This window comes from Sturnus vulgaris, chromosome Z (assembly GCF_052056855.1).
Source record: "Sturnus vulgaris isolate bStuVul1 chromosome Z, bStuVul1.hap1, whole genome shotgun sequence".
In the NCBI taxonomy this organism is placed as follows: domain Eukaryota; kingdom Metazoa; phylum Chordata; class Aves; order Passeriformes; family Sturnidae; genus Sturnus; species Sturnus vulgaris.
The window spans coordinates 72,722,535-72,741,761 of record NC_142283.1 but is presented as its reverse complement, the minus strand read 5'-3'; the positions used below and the strand labels follow the sequence as shown (position 1 = coordinate 72,741,761).

The window sequence follows — 19,227 nt, the reverse complement described above, 5'->3', positions numbered from 1 at the left end:
AAAAAAATTCCCAAAATTTTCCACCCTGGCTAGGATGTCCTAAGAGGAAACTTAGCGGAAACGTCAGCCATGGTGAGGCGGAGGAGCCTGCGGGGGCGGGCAGCGCGGGGAGCCCGCCCCGTGGAGCGGCTGTAAACAGCGGAGCGATGCCTGACAGCGGTAAGGGACGGGGGCAGCGCGGGTGGGACAGTGCGGGAATCCTGCGGGAATCCTGCGGGAATCGTGCGGGGAGCAGCGGGGTGGCTGCTTCTCGGGTGCGCGGTGCTCTGCTCGGCTCCCCCGGGGAGGTCAAGCCGTGTGTCATCGTCTGTGCGGTGTCTGAAAAATTATAACTTAGTCTTTTATGAAGCTCTCGTGTTTCACAGATATGTCAGAAATAAATCCCTGAAATAGATTTTGGGTTTTGTTTTCACCCCCTCCCCTTTTTTTCCCCTCCTCATTATTCAATAATATAAATATTCACAGTTTGAACGTTGTTTTGCTGTTGTGCCTATACTTGCCACTCCACTGGGCTAGAGTTTGGGGGTCAAGAATGATACTGCTCTGATGATGTTGAGGCATTGGAACAGGGGGCCCAGAGAAGCTGTGGATGCCCCATCCCTGCGAGTGCTCAAGGCCAGGTTGGATGGGGCTCTGAGCAGTCTGGTGTGGTGCAGGGTGTCCCTGCCTGTGGCAGGGGGATGGAACAAGATGGTCTTTAAGATCCCTTCCAAACCATTCTGTGATTCTTTGATAACCAGTGTTTCCTTATCTTACACTGCAGCAGAGGAGAGCTTAGAACATCTGCTCTGTCCTCAGAATCCACAGGGTAACAATGAGCAGTCTCTGTCCCTAAAACCATGGGTCAGCTGGTGTGTTTGGGCAGAGGCACCTCAAGGGTGTTTTCCATTGCAAACTACAGCACCTGCATTCCTTCCAGGCTGTCTGGTAGCTCTCTGTGTGCATCCACACTGCTCTCTCCCACTGACCTGTAGCCTGGAAGTCCTTACTTGCGAGCAGCTCTTAGGAAATGGGAGGGCAGAGGAGCACTACGTGGTTGCCCTGGGCTATCCAGTTGGATTCTCAGCAAGGTCTGTTGTATGAATGGAGGCATCTCAGTAATGATCTATGCTAATTAGCAGCTGGAACAAAAACAGGAGCATAAAAGCCGTCTTGGATATCTGTGGGCACATGCTCTATATCCCCTAACCCCATCAGACTTTTTATAAAATTCATCCTAAATCCAGATATTCCAGTTGGAAAGCTTCCTGTCCTAGAGGTTGTTTTTTTCTCTCTAATTTTCAACCGAAATGTGTTCACTGCATTCATTCTCTTGTTGTCATGCCAGCTTTACACTTTTCCTTCAGCAGTTTTGTTTGTCTCCTGTGATATATTTAGACAGCAATCCTATCCGCTCTCTGCCTACATTTGGCTAGGCTAAACAAGCCAGGCTCTTAAGTTTCTTCTTGTTTGATAGGTTTTCTGTTTCCCTCAGGCCCTTTCTGCACCTGCTCGTTTGAGTTTATCATTTTAAATGTGAGTGACCAGAATTTTTTTGGCATGATGCTTCTTTTATCCATGCCTGTACAATAGCTCTGGTATTTCACTGCCTCGCCTAGACTGTGTTTGCTTTTCTTACAGCCTCATCATCTCTGTGTTCTTTAACACTGTTTTAGTGGTTATTTTTCCTAATCTTTTTATGAATATGCACAATTGTTAGCTAAATTAGGTTAGCTACATAAATACCTCTCCTTTCATGCCTGACAACATGGGGAGGAGCTGGAATCATCATAGGATAAGTCTGCGCATGCTAATGCTTTACACTGGTGCCTTGTCCTTAGGGCCAAGCTTTTTCCATGAGGGCTGGCAAGGACGTTTGGCTACATCTGCTGATGTGTTGGCTGATGTAAATATGCTGGAGTGAGGGAGCTGCCATTTCTCCCAGCAATAAGTGTGGGGCTGAGTTCCCAGCCACAGCTCCCAGACATACCCTGTCCCTGTCCCTGTCCCTGTCCCTCTCCCTCTCCCTGTCCCTGTGATAAAGGTCTGTGTTGCTGCGGGGCTGGATGTGATGAAGGGCTCAGAAGAAGGGCACAGAATTCTGCAGCCTGGGCTTGACCTCTGAGTGCTTTTGGTTGTATCTGCAGCACAGCTACTCCTCAGTTCTTCCGAAACTAGTCTTCTGCTGCCCTGCTTCTTATAATTAATGTAGAAGTAGAGAGTGTTTTTTCTCTTTCTGGCACTGTAGGGAAGCCACCTCTCTCTCATCACTCCCAGATTGAAGGGAAGAGGTTTCCATACCCTGTCTCTTTCCCCAGCCTGCTTCTCCTCTCCAGCTGGGTGGAGATGACTGTACTGAGCTGTCAGCTCCTGCTTTTCCAAACAACGCTGAGTCCTCTGCCAGACTTTTCAACTATAAATGGATCTCGACTTTTCCAACCCCCACCCTCGACACCAAGAGATGTTGTGGGATATCGGAGCTGGGCCAGGTTTCCTCTGAATTAGGAAAACATATGACCCAACTGCTTGCTTTTTGTAGGTTGTCTGTGAGCGTCGTGCCTGGCTTTGTGGGAGCTGTGTGTGCCCTGGTGAGGGCTGTGTGCTGAATTCCTTGTGAGAACAGCTGTTCTCAGAGCTGAGTGCGAGGCTGGGCCAGGCCTGCAGGTGCCATCACCAGCCCTGCACATCACCCCACAAACACAGCACCATCTGATCTGAGCGGTGTGTCTCCAGGGAAGGACAGTGTTTTTGTTACTGGCTGCATCCTGCCTCCACATCCGAGTCAGGCACTTCATAAAAGAAGCCTGGCTTTTCTACATAATGAGTAATCCTGTTTGCCTCCCTTAACTTTGGGATTTATGGCATGGATCCTGAGATCTTTTGAGCTTTATTGCATTCTGGCTCCGCTGAGAATCAGGGAGCATCAATACCTCTTCGTTCACCAGGGAGCTGGGGCCTGAAGTATGCACACCAAGGTGACTCAGGGAGTCAGTAGCTGCCCTGGATTTTAAACTGAAGGCTTTTGTGTCATCAAGTGCTAACCTCCATCAGCCCTGTGGACATCCAGGCCATTCATTCCATGTAGAGTGCAGGTCTGTATTTAGAAAACTAATTTGTACTCTCATGTTGAAAAATTGCAGTCTGAAAGTCTCCTAGTTACTGTGCTTTGTAGAAGCTGCTAGGCAAGGTTCCAGTCTGGTGACCTTTTGCTGGCAGCAGTGGGTTTGCATCCTTTTGTCTTAGACAGCAACACCTAGAGCAGCTGCTTTAGAGGCTTCCTTACCTCCTGGCAGTCATCCCTCAGAAACCTTCAGGCTGTGGATAAGGGATCACAGAATAATATTCAGAAAGTGCAAGCCTGGTTAATGGCTGTGCAGTAGTCTCTCTGCAATTCTGCTTCTGCTTCAGGTTTTGCTGTGGCAGCAGATGCTGTCTAACACGTTTTCCTGCAGGATGCTGGTATTCTGCATTTTCCTTACTCAGTGGCTTGGCGGTGTTGCCTTTTGAATGGATCAGTTCATCTGTTAACAGGGCTGTGTTCGATGGACAATATGCAGGAATAATCTGTTCTTTTTTTTTAATGTGAGCTGGAGAATGTAATGTCCAAAATCATGATATTGGATAGGGCTTATGGTTTATTAAGGACTTATTTCTGTCTCCATTCTGTGATTGTGAGCAGTATTTTGTACAAAACAGATGAGAGATAGATGAAGTGCTCCTTCACCCTCCTCCACTCCATTGCTGGGCTTTAACACTGGGAATATGTGAAATGAAGATACTGTATGCAGTTCCAGCTGCCTGGTGCTCTTTCCTGTGGTAACCTTTGCTGCAGCTGGCCTAGGCATCAGAGCCTGCTGGTTTGCCAGCTCAACTTGGAGTGCTTCAGGTCAAACTTGGTTGTGAGGAGTTTTTCTGCTTGTAATGTCCGTCTGAGATGTACAGGAAGGCTGGCTACTCTCAGTTCTTTTTTGCCTGAATACATAATTCCCAGTTCTTCACCAAAGCTCTGGACTCATAGCAGGGTGTTTTCTGAGGCTTGCTGGCTCTAGGTCTCTCTTCTTCTGATTCTGGAACACGAAGCCTGGTTGAGGTTTTGCTGTTGATATCTGCTGCTCACCTGAAGCCCACAGTTTCTCTGCCTCCTCTTCTCCTTCTTGTGTGTGTTTGCCTGGACTGGAAATGATGATTTCCACAATTCACATCTCTTGTTTCTGGGGTGAGTGTTTGGAGAGCGTTTTTGTAGTCTTAAGCATTGATGTGGTCTCTGTACTTCCACCTGATTCCTCAGTGGAGCTATGGATGAGCATGTGTCTCAGCCACCCAACACTGCAGGCTCTTTCAGGGACACTTGGCAGATTGATGATGGTGCTGAATCATATTTTCAATTAAAGCTTTATTTTCTTAACAGGTTCCTGGCAGCCAGGAAACGTAGAATGGTTTGGGTTGGAAGGGACCTAAAAGATTAGGTAGCATTCCTGGTCACTGTGCTTGGAGCACTCCTTGTCAAATGCTGTGCTTTGCAGGGCACTAAAGCTCTGGTACCTGCAGTGCCTGGTCCCACAGGGGTCCCTCTGCAACACATCTGGCTGTGGTTTGGAAGACATAGTGAAGACTGTAATTTTCTAGTGATTAGAAAATGAAATTACATTAGGGTTAGGGTTAGTCAGGGTGGTTGGTTTGAAAACTTCTTGAGGAATTACAGGAGCATCTTGTAGAACTATTAGCATGATAAAGTAGCAAATGGGAGACCATGGTGATCTTTAAACAGTTTCTCACTGCCCACAACAAGCTGTTTGGAGTCACTGTGGATTTTTATCTGAGCACATCAGCTAAATGTTCAGCTGTAGCCAAAAAACACTGGAAACAAAATTTGCTGGTATATATTCTTTTATACTAGATATACATGTTATGCCTGCATCTCGGGTATCACATATCAGCTGGTCACCCTCTTTCAGAAAGAGTAATGTAGACCTGGAAATGATAGAGAAAAGTGGAATGGGAATGATTAAGGGACTGGGATAGCTTCTGTAGGAAGAGAGATTAAACAAGCAAAAGTAGATACTGGGAAAGAGCAAATGTCTGTAATACAGTGTACAGTACGGAGAAGTTGAGTAAAGACTGACCTTAATAAACTTTGCTATTTCTCACAGTGCAGAGGAAGCACATTCAGCAAAATAATTTATTACACAGGAGGCTGAGGAAATCCTTTTTCAACACAGTTGATTTGTAGAACATGTTGCTACGAGATGACATGAAGACTGAAAATATACACAGATTCCAAAAGGAACCAGACACCTCAATGGCAGAGATGTGTTTCAGTGTCTGTGAAATGTGATGGTCAGTGTGTGACCTCCAGCTCTAGGAGTTCCTGATTGTTGCAGGCTGGAAGCATGTGTCCTTAGGGGAGATCACTCTGATTGCACTCAGTGAAATCACTCTGTGATTTTTATGTGCCAGTGCCATATTGTCAGGGATAGGGCACTAGACCAGAAGAATTTGTAGTGTAACCCACTGAGGTGGTTCTGGTTACCAGGGTGTGCTGGAACACTGAGTGAAAATTAACTGATTAGGTTTTCCTGTTCTCACAACTCTCCTGCGGGAGTCACACACAACTCACTACGGATTTTCTTATCACTTTTATTAACAAATCTGGATGGACTTTCAGGAGAAGGGGGCTGATGCAGGCGTGGCTCATCAGCTGTCTCGGTGTGCCAGGCACTGCTGTGGTTGTTGCAGGGTGTGTCAGCCCAGTGAGCACTGCCCTTGCCAGGCAGGTGACATGGTTGGCATTTTCTTTCTTGGCTTATGACTAAGATAATGGTTTATGTCTTGATGGAACAAAGTCTGGATTCTTAGAGCCTCTTATTCACAGAACTGTGGGTGGTGTTGTTATCCATCCAAATGTCTTGTCCTACGGAAAGGGGAAAGAACAGGCTATTGCAAATTCTATTGTGAATTCCTTTATCCTTTCCAAGTCTTATGTTGCAATTTCCTTCCCAGTCTAAATAGCAAAATGTCTCCAGTCTCCCTCCACAGAGAACTGTGAAAGTTTGGAGCTGTAAAGCCTTAAAAAGTCTATTAGCTGATAATGAAATACTCGTTTTAGAAGCATTGACAGAAGCCACTGTTACTTGCTGCTCATCCTCTTGAAAGCTTACCAAATCAATGTCTCTGGTATTTTGGTTTTGGTGGGGTTTTTGTGGTGGTTTTTTTTTTGTTTGTTTGTCTTGTGGGTTTTTTGTTTGTTTGTTTGTTTGATTGATTGTTTTGGGGTTTGGTGTTTTTTTGTTGGTTTGGTTTTTTTTGGGGGGGGGTTTAAGGATTTTTTTAGGTTTTTTGGGTGGAAGCTGGCTGAGGCTGTATCAAAAGCAAAAAGCAGTAGTGCACATATTATTTTTTGTCTTCCATTCAGTTTACTGCAAGGGGATTCTTCACTGGTTAAGCCTGATGATCATATCACTGTGAGATTTTGGGAGCACTGGATTCAGAATCCAGTCATAATTTTACTTCTGCCTTGTTCCTTGAACTCATAAACATTAGAATGTTTGTGCCCCTTCCAGTGGCACAGATAAAGAATTTTAAATCCAATTCCCTGCTCCCTACAAAGAAGAAAAAAAAAGTCTCCTGGCAGCCTCAAGCTGTTTTTAAACGAGACAAATGCCCATGGTGCCTGTCTGCCAGAGCCCCCAGCCCCTACACCGAGTCCCTTTTTAGCACACTTCTCCATGCAGCTATATCTGGCTCCAGTTCTTTGTTCGGGGAACGTGACCTCATCGTTGTTTTGGTATTTCCAGTGATTCAGCCTGGTCCGGGGCAGGGAGGAGTCATTCCTGGTGCAGGCTGACAGGGTGTTTGTGCGTTTCTGGAATTCCAGAGCAGTGCAGCCTCAGCCCTTCCGCTGCTTTGACAGCTCGGCTGAGGCTGGGCTGGTGCACAGCATTCCTGCCTGGCAAATGGCCTGGGCGCAGCTGGCAGAGGCGTTGATGCTCCTGCTTTTGGGGGTAACGGGGATCCCTGTCTTTGCAGGGTACCTGCTGTGGTGAGGGTGAAGAAAGCTGCAAGTGGTAGCTTGTGTGTCGAGAGAAGCCACAAGGAATCTCTGCCGTATGGGTGGGAAGAGAGTCCCACAGAATGCTCACTCCTGTTTGCAGGCTGCCAGCATCCCGTGACGAAGTTAACTTTGCGACATCCATGCAGCTTGGTAAGTGTTACAGTCCTTGCTTTTCAGGGGAGGAAACTGAGGCACCTGAGCAGGGAAGTGGTCTTCTTGAGGTTTTACACCACTGGACTGGAGGTCCTCCACATCCTTACAAACCATGGTTGCTCTAGAAGTACAGGAACTCCTTGTTCTTCACTGCCAGTTTCACCCAGAGGTCATGAATGTTAGCTATATGCCTGCCTGGCACAGGGCTTATAGGCAGTGCCTGCTGTGCTATGAAATGTCCTAAAACAGCTCTTTCCTAGCCTTTCCTAAGATCTCCCAAGGCTCGTTTAATGGGCAGTGGTTGAAACTCTCAAACCTCTCCTCTGCTCCTGCTTCTACTTGAAGGCACAGTGGAGGAAAAGACCCTGAACCCTTTGACACCTTGCTTCTTAACTGTGAGATGAGTTCACTTGGTTAGAGCATGGTGCTAGTGAATGCCAAGTGGGTTTGACCCCTGAGTGAGACATTCACTAAGGGGTTGGACTTGATGGTCCTTGTGGCTCCCTTCCAATTCAGAACAGGCTGTGATGCCAACCTAGTCCCTATGCCCCATGTTCTGTATTTGCTGTAAATCCAGCTGCAGGTTCTGAATCACCCTGAGATGGCAGGAAAAGAAGAATCCTGACAGGCGATACCAAAGATATTGAACTGGGGAGAGGGGATAAATCTGAAAGATGTGGAGACCCAGAGCCTGGACAACAGGAGTGGGTCCAAGCTGGTGAATGGAGCAATGCTCCTGATTCTCCCTGGCGTGGTGGCCTGCTGTGGCACTCTGCACCAGAGACAGATGGGGCTGGAGATGTCCTGGCTGGGGCACAGGATGGGAAGTTGGAGCAGTTTGCATTACTGCTAGCATGTACTGCAGATGGAGCTTAGGCTCTGATGGAGAATGTGGAATTGGAGGGGCTCTCCCGTCGCTAGCGGTCCCTTCACCCCATGGCTTCCCCTCCCAGCCCGTGTCCGAGCAGGCAGGCAGTGCACCCATCCCGCACAGCCCTGCCACGCTCTGCCTGCTTTCTGCGCCGGCTGTAAATGGCTCTCTGTAACACGAGCTGCATTTCTGCCATAGCCCTCTCCTGTGCGCATCTGTATTTACACTGGCGCTTTCATTAGCAATCTGGCCCTCGCTCCTCTCTCCTGCCCACATGCTCCCTGGGTGAGACCCTGGCACCGCTGTGCCTGGCGGAGGGCAGGTGGCTGGCAGCAGCAGGAATTCCTCGGCCAGCTCCTGTCTGGAAGAAGTGCCTTGTCATCTTGCCTGTTGCCCGCCATCCTGCATCACCGGGGGAGCTGCCGGCGGAGGCTCCGCAGCGCGGCTCGCTGGTCCCTGAGCCGGCGCGGGGACAGGCTGGGGACAGGCTGGGTTTGCTCTGGATTATCGCTGGCTCTGCGTGATGTGCTCCTCCTGTGCCTCTCCTGCCAGTGCTGCTGCACTCGGCTTCCAGCTGCGGTGAGCCGAGCCCACGTCCTGGGGTGGTTCTATCTGCCAAGGTAGGAGCTGATCCCTTCTGTTTGTTCTGCCGAAAGTAATGTGACCAGTCCTGCCCCTGCCTTTACAGCGTGTCTCAATTAGTGGGTTTATTTTGCATTGTTCTGTAGCTCTGGTAGACAGTCAGTGTGCTGCTCAGGCCATAGCCTCTCTTGCATGGAAAGAAGATGCGTATATACATTTTATTTTTAACTACATGCTGGAAAAATAAAACCTTTCTGCTTCAAGATGGATTCTTCTCTTTTCTATTTTGTCTGTTCTCATGCAGCATCCTGTGGATGTTCTTTAGTTATGTCACCTGCTTCTCCAGGAGATGTGAGAGTAGAGAGCAGTCTGATGTGTCTTGGGAGAAAGGGGGCGGGAGGAGAAACTCTCTGAAGACAAAATCCAAGGAAGTTCAATAGGCTCGGAAATGGCTTTAGCGAAGTTATTTTTAACCCAGAAAATCAGACAAGGGAAGAGCCTCTTTTCCTTGGGTAGTCTCAAAAGGGTGGTTTGCTTTTGCTTTTTTTTTTCCTTTAGTGCTTTAGGGCACGCTGTTTTGATATGGAAAGGCCTGAGGCTGCTACTGTCCCTGGGGATAAAGGACAGTCAGTCTTGTTAGTCTGGTGCCCCCTTTCCAGTGAACCTTGCTGACATTTAGTGCTTCACCTGCCCTCACCACTGCACACCTTTGCTTCTGCCACATCGGGAAAAGAGGTGATGACCAACAAACCCAATCCTTGCTGGATTTCCCTGCAGCAGCCAAGGAGAGATAAAATAGGAAGGCATCAGCATTTTCTGTGTTTAGGCACAACTGTTCCCTATTTAGTTCACAGCAGCTGGGATGTGTGCTCAGCCATCCATCTTCCCCATGTCTAATGTACCTGGGCTTCCCTCCCATATGGACAGACAGGGATACCAGGCCTCCTGCAGGTTATGGCTCACTTCTGAGGACTACCCCAAACAGAAAACCATGTTTTAGGGCCCCGCTATATTCTTATGAGAAGGATAAAGGGGTGCTCTAGCTTTCCCCAGCATATCCTGCGGTGCTGCCAGTGGGTGTATAAATAGTGCCCACAGTGTACTATTTTGGTGATGAGCTCTTCCCAGGATTCATCCAAAGAGTTATGTGAGCAAGTGTTAAAAATAACACCAAGCCCTGCCCAAGTGCTGGCGTAATTTCAGCCAAAGTGTTGGGAATCTTCCATAGACAGCAGCGTTGGACCCTTGGTGGGAGGCAGCAGGAGGGGGTCCAGAACAGCTTCCCATATTTTCCTCCTCTTGCTGTCCTGCTGACTACACAGGGCTGTGACCCTCAGCTTCAGCAGATGTGCTGGTCACCAAGAAGGTGTGAGACTTCCACTTCTAATTAGGTTATTGGCCACTGGGCTTTCCCTGTGTGTTCTGAGTATTATCGCTGGGGCTAATGAGAGGTACAGGAAATTTAATCTAGCTTTAATCTAGCCTGCTGCCAGGTCCCTGCTGGTGCCCAGAACTTGCTGCCTCATTAGAAAGTCTTGGGCTATAGAATGGGATATGGAGCCATTCTGGTTCTGAGTTAGGTTTATCCTGAGGACTGGTATCTGAAGATCAGTTTAACTGTGGAAAGGATAGTAAATCTGTGTGTTGCATTATGGCTGTGGCTCTAGACATTCCTGGCATCCATATAAATGAGAACATTATCCCAAATTCTGCCCTTTTCATGGTGTAGTTGGTGTCTATAACTGAGAGGTGGACCACACTGCCGAGATACCTGGGGAGCCACGCTCCTTAAGCTGTGCAGCCAGTGCAGGATGCACCATCCCACTGTGAAGCTGGAGCTGTGGTTTGTTCCCCTCAGGCTGGGTTTTGCTTGTTGCCGGTCAGGTTCTATGCTGGTTATGCAAATTCAGCTACTGTCATGCTGCAGCAGCATCGTGCTGTGTGCTGGAAAGCAGGAGACCTCACTGGAAGGCAGCAGACCTCACTTAGTCCTTGTGCTCGCTGTGTGAAGCCCAGAGCTCACAAAAAGGCTTCTTGAGGGGTTCATGCTCAAAGAAGCCCTGTCGGAGGAAGATCTAATGCCTCTTGCAGATGGATGATGTGGCTCCACTCTGGCCTGGTCTCATGGGATGTAGAAGCCGCTGTGAGAGTAGAGCACCCATTGCTTAATTGCACAGCTTAATACACGAAACCTCACACAGTGGAGAAGAGGAAGAGGTGAGATGTCCTCTGGTTGCAAACACGGGGGCAAAGCTGTTTGCTCTGCATTGATAGTAGCATTATCATGGACAGAGATACATCTCTTTCAGATGGTGGAATTCAGGATGACAGCATTAATCCCCCTTTATAGCTCCTTGCCCCCCTCCCCCATGTTTCCATCCGCAGATACATCAGTTCCAGTTTCTGACTTTGTAGAGGAAGGGCTGGATGGTTACAGCTGGACTTGATGATCTTAGAGATATTTTCCAACCCAAATGATTCTGTGGTTCTGTAGTCTTTGAGCACTTTCAGAAGGGCTGCATTTATTTTAAGCTGAAAGAGAAGGTTACTGTGAAAGCAGCAGGCATGCAAAAATTGCTAAAAATGGTTACAAGTGCTGTTGGACACTCTATGCTTCACCTCCTCTGATAGGGGATTACTAATTCTGGCAGATGTTCCCAGGGATGGAAAGGAAAGCAGGTCCTGTTCAAACATCATGACCAAGCATTTTCCCTGGCTGTTGCATTGAGGAGTGAGAGAGCAAAGCAGGTCCTTGGCTTCTGGCTTGGACTGTTGTATCTCCAGTGCTCCATCGTTCTTGCCTTCTCACTTTTTGGCTGGTCCTCTCTTTTCCAAGATGCATGTCAAGAGCCACAGGCTGGGTGTGTGCACAGGATGGAGTGCTTTCTTAAGCATGTATTGAGAGCACAGACTTCAGAATTGTCTGGACATGGAAGTATGTCATAAAGATGAAAAGCATGTTTCTGTTTCTCCAGGAACGTGCTCTGGGCAATCAGTCCTTCATCAGGGGCTTCCTGCTCGTCAGTTATTCTGTTCCTTCCTGCTGCTCTCCCATGTCCAGCCAACAAAGCTCTCTGAGTCACCATGGTGGCTGCTTATTATTGGGCCTCAGCCAAGGCTCTGTGTATCACCATATATTACAGAGCTCCTGAGGGCTCTTTTAGGGCTCCTTCCACCTTGGTATGCTCTTGTTCCTCTGACTGGAATGTGTCTGGAGTGTGTGGGGACATCTTGTTTATTGTCCTTAAGCACCTCTATGCTGGATGTTTCTTGATAGTTTTCTAATAGTTCTTCTATCTAGATAGCCTTCTAGACTATTTTCTGGTAGTCTCTGCGGTGCCAGAGCCACACACCAGGGATTCCAGGAGTTCCTGAAGTAACAAGATGTCTCCATGGGGAATGTGTAGTGTGGTGTGCCCCAGCTCTTTCATCTGGCTCACAGGAGGCTGAGCCTTATTTCAGTCTGCCCAACAAATCCAAGCTTGGCACGTTTGTCAGGCATCTCCTGTGACCTGCTTTGCCTTCGTGGCCTGCCTCACCACTGCTGCCTGGGCTTTACCTATGCCAGCTTTTAATTTCTATTTTAAAGAACAGGACAGGATTTCCTCCCACACATAGATCCCCTTTATCCCTGTTGCATTTCCTTCACCGGGGGTCTTTCTCCAGCCTGAGTGAAATCGTTGCCCACAGCCAACAAATTTCCCATTTCTGGCTCCATGTGCCTGTGTGCATATGAGATGGCTGCCTGTTGTTTGAATGTGACTTTTGAGGAGATAGACCTTGCACAACTTGCACAGCAGCTGGGAGCTGCTGGGAGTTAAGACTCTTTGTGTTAATTAAATGTACACCGATAAGCACATACAGCCACAAGGTTGCTTAATCATGGGCTGACCTGACATGGAGACCTTGAATACAGCTGACTGATGATCCATGACAGCTTGACCTGGTAGATGGGAAGATGTTAATAATAACTAGAGAGAAATTTAGAAGGGTTCTCAGCTGTGGCCAAGGATTGTCTCCAACAAGACCGAATTCTTGAGGAAAAGGTCTCTTCACTGTGATGGATGAAAGAGGATGAATTCCACTGGCTGAAAGCTCACACAAAATATATTCTGCTTAGGAAAAAGATGCATCTGGAGTATGTTTTTAACAGCCAGGTGGATTAGCAGCCAGATCAGCTGGCACAGGATGCATTTCTACTCTCAGCTGCACCTATGTGTTTGCTATGTCTTTCCAGGAGCATGTTTGTGTTTCTCCAGGTATTCTGCCTCACAGAATAGATTGCTCTTAGCTTTTAATCCTGCATTAGAGGCTTCCTGTTTCTCTGAGTCAAACAGAAGTCACACGACAATAAGACCTCCAAAAGCCGTGTAATAATCACGTCTCCCTGAGCAGGCACAGTGGACTTGGGCTATGCCATTCCTTGGGTTTCTTTATTTAGTCACTGGAATCTCCTGCTGATCAGGACATTACCTGCTGCATCCTTCATTTTAGCGATCCAATATCTTCTTTCTGTTGATATTTCCTGATGCCATGAGTTGACCAAGATTTTAACATGGGTGTTTGTTTTGCAGTAAACTTGGAAAAATACATTGTTTCCAGTTTTTAACAATAAGGGCCTGTGAAGATTAACAGGGTTACGTGCCTCTAAATAAGTAAAGCAAAGAGCTTCTGAGATATACAAGACCATGGAAAATTTTAAGAAAACCTATTTACCTCCTTACTGTTATGTTTTTTGGTGGAATAGTGAATGGTTAGTTTTATCTGTTATACCTGATGTCTAACCTCAGCTCTCCTGCGTGGCCCTCAGGGATCCTCTTTTCCTCGCTGAGGATGTGAAGAACAGCTTGTCCACTTGATCTTGGCAGCAGCCTTTTATACATTTTGGAAGTGCTTTAATATACCCCCTGGTTTTCCCCTGAGAACTAACCCACTTGCTTTGCAGTTTACTCCCTTCTGTGCTTTTTTCTGTGTTGTCTTCAAGCTCTCAGCAGTTTGTCCATTTAGGTTACATCCATGAACTCTGTGCCAGTGTGGGCAAAGGAGAGGATGACTCCAAGTCTTGCACATGCAAGACATGTCTATTCATACAGCCCTACATATTGCTTGCCTGCTTCAAAGCAAAATGCCACTATTGCTCAAGCTCCGCCTGTGACCTGCAGTTACCACAGATCCCTTCTGAGTGAGCAGGTCATGCACAGTGATTAAGGGTGGGGATGTGCAGTCCGTGCTGTGTGAGGTGTTATGGTAATAGCTATTATTTATGTCAATTTGTTGTTTGTGTGTGGGCCTTATCCCTTCACCTAACAGTACTGTGGACAGCACAGGTGAAGAGACAGCTGCTCCATCTGAGAGCCAGCAGGTTAGTGTACAAGTGGTGGACAGAGTCTTGAGAAATTTTCAGTGTTCCTGTTCCCTCTCCCCTTTGCAGTTTTCTGGGTGCCTGCTGGGATGTGGAGGAGGAGCCCAGGCAGTCTCTTAAGCAGCACTGGAGCCCTGTGTCTGCCAATATTGTGCTTTTCTGTTGCTGCTGATAGGTGGGGATGGAGTAAATCTTCAAGTGTCTTTTCATCACAGAGTGCTTTGCAACTGCCAAGACACTGCTCTATTTGACACTGAAGCATAACCAGCACAGTGCAGAGCAGCACTGTGTGTCCAGTTTGGGTGGTACCTGGAGAAACTTAGAGGGAAAATCAGTATAAACAACCATAACTGATAGCATATGTCTCTAATAAATCAGGCCAGTGGTTTTGTACTCCCTTGGCTTCATTGCAGAGTGGAGTGGGAATATTTGAGAGCTGGAAGGTCTGTTGGGAACTTTCTGTTCTTTGTGGAGAGTTCACAGATATCCCTATTTCACTTTTGCTGTTGCTCAGAACAGGGATGGTGGGGAAGGACTTTGGCATGTGCAGAGTGATGTTAATGCAGGATTTCTGTGTGAATCATAGAGTCATAGAATGGTTTGGGTTAGAAGGGACCTTGCAAAGATCATTTAGTTCCAACCTCCCTGCCCTGGGCAGGGAAATCCAGAACAGTTTTCATACTTGCTGTTGCCTTGGAAAACTGAAATGTTTATGACTCAGTCTTTGAGCAAGAGGGCAGAAGGTTTTTTTCCATTCTTGGATGTGGCCTCTTGTGCATCCAACAGTGATGTTTTTCTTCTCCTCTACTCGCCCTTTCCCTGCTTCATCCCTTCCATTGCAGTTCCTGTGAGCTGAGCCTCGTGTGCAGTGCAGTCACCCTCACTTTGAGTCAACCCAGCCATGCCCCTGGAGTGGGAAGAGAATGTCACTTTGCTGCACATCATGGGAGCCATCAGCAGTCACAGTCCTCGAGCTGTGTGTGCTGTGTACACTGTGAACCATTTCGGGGCTGCAGATTCAGCTCAGCCCTGCAGCTTTTCATCTGTTTAGTTGGAAGTAAATAATTTTTATTTGAGGTCAGAATGCAGCAGAGCTGTGGGTGCCAAGTTCACCAGCCCCAGTGTATTACGTTATGTGGCAATTTAAGGCTTTCCTCATGGCAGTGGGGAGCTATAAAATTATTGTGAAATTAGTTATTTAGGTAAATGGTGCTTTAAAGACAGCATTGATCCTACTTTGAAAACTAGTTTTAATAGGAGTGAAGCCAATAACACCTTAATATCCACTGTTACCATAGCTGCTCAAAGTGATTGTTTGCCAGATTAAAAGGCTTTTTTTGTTTTTTTTAATCATACCCTTTCTGCGTATTTTGCCAAGGCTTTGACTGATAGGAGTTTATATTCCCAGTCAGTGTAGCATCAATATCTGAGTGCTTGAAGAAACAGCTTTGCTCTTAGAGCTGAGCTCCTACTTAAAACACCCTGAAACCTCAGACTAGATCAGTTATATCTAGGCTTTGCTTTAATTCAAGATTTTCTCTGCAGCTTTATGAGCCTGGTTTATCAGATCGAAGCAGAGCCTTCAGACATGATTCAGGAGCTGCTCTGCTGTTTGTGTTCTGATTTCCCTCTGCCTAGAAACATTCAGTTATTTTTTGTGCTCCTGCTTGGGCAGTACTAAGTATTAGGAGTAGAAGCTGGGCACTGAGAGTTAGGTTGTAGGGCAATTTCTCCCTTTCACACAGAATTCCAAGTGATTCACATCTCCCTGTTACCCCAGCCTCCTTTGGGTACAAACACACTGGAATTCTGGGCTGGAGGGGACTGGAGACAGACAGCTGGTTGTGGGCAGGGTTTGGTTTTCCCATAGATGCCTCAGTAGTGTGGAGGTATGTGGAACTGAGCCCAGCCCTGTGCAGAGCCGTGCCAGCACTAGCCCTGTCTGGGAGTTGTGACTTTTTATGGAGCTTGTGAGGGCCTCTGTTCCTGAGCAGTGAAGCATCAATTGCCTGCACTAGGAAGGATTTGACCTCAGTACTGGAATCTGGGAATTCAGATGGTGATTGGGATGGAGGAACCCCCTTGCCCAGTATAATTTTTCTAGAAGTGGTTGCAGGTGGTCAGCAAAGAGGGGGAGCAGGACGCACAAGTATCCTATCTTATGTGTTTGTTCCAGGACATTTGCTAGTATTTTGTTTGTATAATAACCTGAAATGAATCTCTGAAGTGCTTGTCCTGCCTCCCTTTAATCCGTGTGTAATTCTTCCGCTCGTGGTACCCTTTGAGAGCTAAGAGGCAGTAAGCAGACTAGAGGAAGATAACAGGAATGTTGAAAGAGGAACTGCTGCTCTGAAGGGAAGTTGTTAGTGGAAATCAGCCTCAAAATGGAAGTTGTTCAATACATGAAATAATGCTCCAAAAGGTAAGACTTCAATAGTGATTATTTCCTAAAGACACACAGCTAAGGAAGCATCATCAGAGGCTGTTCAGTGTTATTCAGCAGGAAAAGCTGGGATTATTCCTTAAGGAACAGTACAAATGGGAACCAGATAGTTCAAAATTGCATGGTTGTGTGCCTGAGAAATGAGCAAAACCTTCAGCTCTGTCTGGAAGGTCACTGTGGGAAAGTGACAGTGGGGGGAAAACTCAGGGTCTCAGAGCGGTGTACAAGATAACTGTGAGCATCTGACATGATGCAGCCATGGAAAAGATACATGTCACCCAATGTGACACATTGGAGAAAGCATCTCTAGCAGACATGGGGAAATTTTAGCATATTAAGGCATGGGAGGCCTTGCTTGGAAGATTGTGAACGTTTCCAGTCACTCTCTGAAGGCTGTGTGCAAACTGGGTCGGGTCCAGAGAAGGAATATGGGTATGATCAAAGAAATGGAAAGCCTACCTAATGTGAAGTGATTAGAGAACTCAAATGATACGACTTTAAACACAGGCTGGATAAATGCTGACGTTAAAGCTCATTTTTGGAACATGAGTGAATAGGGGTGAGCTGTGCATGGATAAAGATAAGCTGGAAATTCAGAGAATGTTCTTAAACATCAGAGGACTGAACTTGGGGAATTAATTCTGTTAGAAGACAGTTAGCAAGCAACAAGAAATGTCCAAATTCTTTGAAAAAACAGGAACAACTTTCTCCTTTGAAGCCATTTTCTCATTTAGAGGTGTGGCTCCTGCCTTGGGTTGCTAGCCCTGAAGAAATCAGTACTGCTGTTGTGGGCAGTGGGCAGGGCTCACTGGGACACGGGGTTATTATGGTGGGCTGATGAATTCGGATTTTCTTTGACTGGCAAAACCTCACAGACTCCTGTGCCTCTGTCCTCAGTTCCCCTTGGAAGGCAGGCTCAGTGTGGACTGGCTAGCAATTCCCCAGGGAAATGCGAGGGCTAAGGGCAAGCATTTCCACTGTGCTAACATATGTTTTTATCAGTCTGCTTGGATTTTTGACCCCTCGTTCAAAAGCTCGTGTAGCTGTTCCCACTGAACAGAAAAGATGTCGAGTGTATGTCAGCCTGTATTGATCTCTGTGTGTCAGAGAGATGGTGTTTGACCTTGAAGGAATGGAGAATTATTTTCGTTTTCCTTTATTAGAATTTTTATAAAGTTTCATCATCTGCTTTTCTGTTGGCTCCTGTTTTCTGGTTCCCCCTTGCTCCAGTTGAGCAGACCCATGCTCTTCTTTGAACTCTGACCAACATCCCTTTCTCTGCCATTCCATAAACAGCCTGGATGGTGTTGGTGCTGGGTAAGGTTGCCATGGGATTTAGATTTCTGCCACAAACAATGGATGAGCAGGGTGGGAAGACGCTGAACTCCTTTCACCTTGCTCCCTGAGCACATGGGAAAGAGTGAAGATGTCCCTGTGGCCATGGTACAAATGTGTCCAGAATGTGTATCCTAGCCATGTTCCTGCTGTTGCACCTGCAGAGAGCAAGGCACAGGTTTTCTGCTGCGATAGAGAGCTTGCTGTTGCTCGTACCACCTTCTGTTTGCTTGAAAATCATGGACACACTGAAGGTAATGAGAGATTGGTCAAAATGCCACCCTTGAGGAGGAGGTGGCAGACAGCTCCCTCGCTGGGGTACAGCTTTGAGCTGGAGGCAGCAGCTGGGGCTGCCTGGCTGTTTCAAGGGTGGCCAGGTTGTGCCCCACCCCTGATGGTGAGGGGTGATTAAAGACCTGTCCTAGCATAGTGCTTGATGTCGGAGCTACAGCCCAGACAGCTGACTGGAATCTGGGGCTGAGCTGTTTCCAGTTCATGCATCACTGGAGCAGCTTTGCAGCAAATGGGTGGGAGGCTGGGTCAGCTGGTGGGTGATTTTACTGCACAATTGCAGCAAAAGTGGAATGGGTTATTGTGCGTGGGCGTGTGCTGACCTTAGCAGCCAATTCTTGTGTGGTATATGAAGGAAGAAGCCCAAGCCCGAAATGTGTTGAGCTTTCTAACACCGAGTTGATCTATTTGTGACCTAGCTGTTGTCAGCAAGAGCTCCAGGTACATGTACAGCTCATGTCCAGTGTGACTGCAGCACCTGGGGCTCGCTCAAAGTGGAAAGCTTTGCTGCAGCCCAGGACTGGGAGGAGGATGTGCCTCCTTACTGGAATTCACAGGTGGGAGATTGTGTTGTGCATTCAGTTCTGACAGCCCCGGAACAAGGGGTAAGGAGGTGAGATGGCAAAAATCCTTCCTGACACTTGTGATGCGTGTGGATAGTGAGGCTGACATTGCTTGATAAGGAATTTTCTCCTGCTGAGCTACTTACACCACAGAGTGCTGGGGTCTGTGGGAAGCACCTGCCCCTAACTACCCAGGTGAAGCAGGATGGGAACCCCTGTTACTGTAGGGGCAGGCATGCCTTGACACCTCCATCTCTCTCACCTTCCTTCTCCAAGGAATACAATCACCAGCCTGCAGAATCCCTGCTCCTCCTTGCCTGACAGTGTGGAGTCAGCCATGCTCCTCTTTCTGCCCTGACTCATCTCTGTGATCAAATAGAAGTCATCTCCTGGAAGACAGTCTGCGAGAAAGAGCTTTGTTCTTCCTCATTAGTGCCTGAGATCTCCTGCTGCCTGCAAAGCTTTGGGACAGGCCATCAGTTCCTAGCGCTGTTGCTGAGCGAGGCAGATCAGGGAGGGAGATGCAGCAAAGGGGGGGGTGTGCTGCAGAGGGTCGAGGCCATGTGAGTTTGAGATCTGGGGAACGTGCAGAATGTA

The 19,227-nt window shown here is 47.4% G+C and overlaps 1 protein-coding gene across 1 annotated transcript in view; it reads left to right on the top strand.

The window, feature by feature from the left end:
• Positions 1 to 116: 116 nt before the first annotated feature.
• RUSC2 (RUN and SH3 domain containing 2) overlaps positions 117 to 19,227 on the top strand; it is a 57,795-nt gene continuing 38,684 nt past the window's right edge. Inside the window, exons 1-2 of the mRNA XM_088157142.1 lie at positions 117 to 159; positions 7,006 to 7,180. The gene's annotated coding sequence lies outside the window, so the exon portion shown is untranslated. The remainder of the gene's footprint in view (positions 160 to 7,005; positions 7,181 to 19,227) is intronic.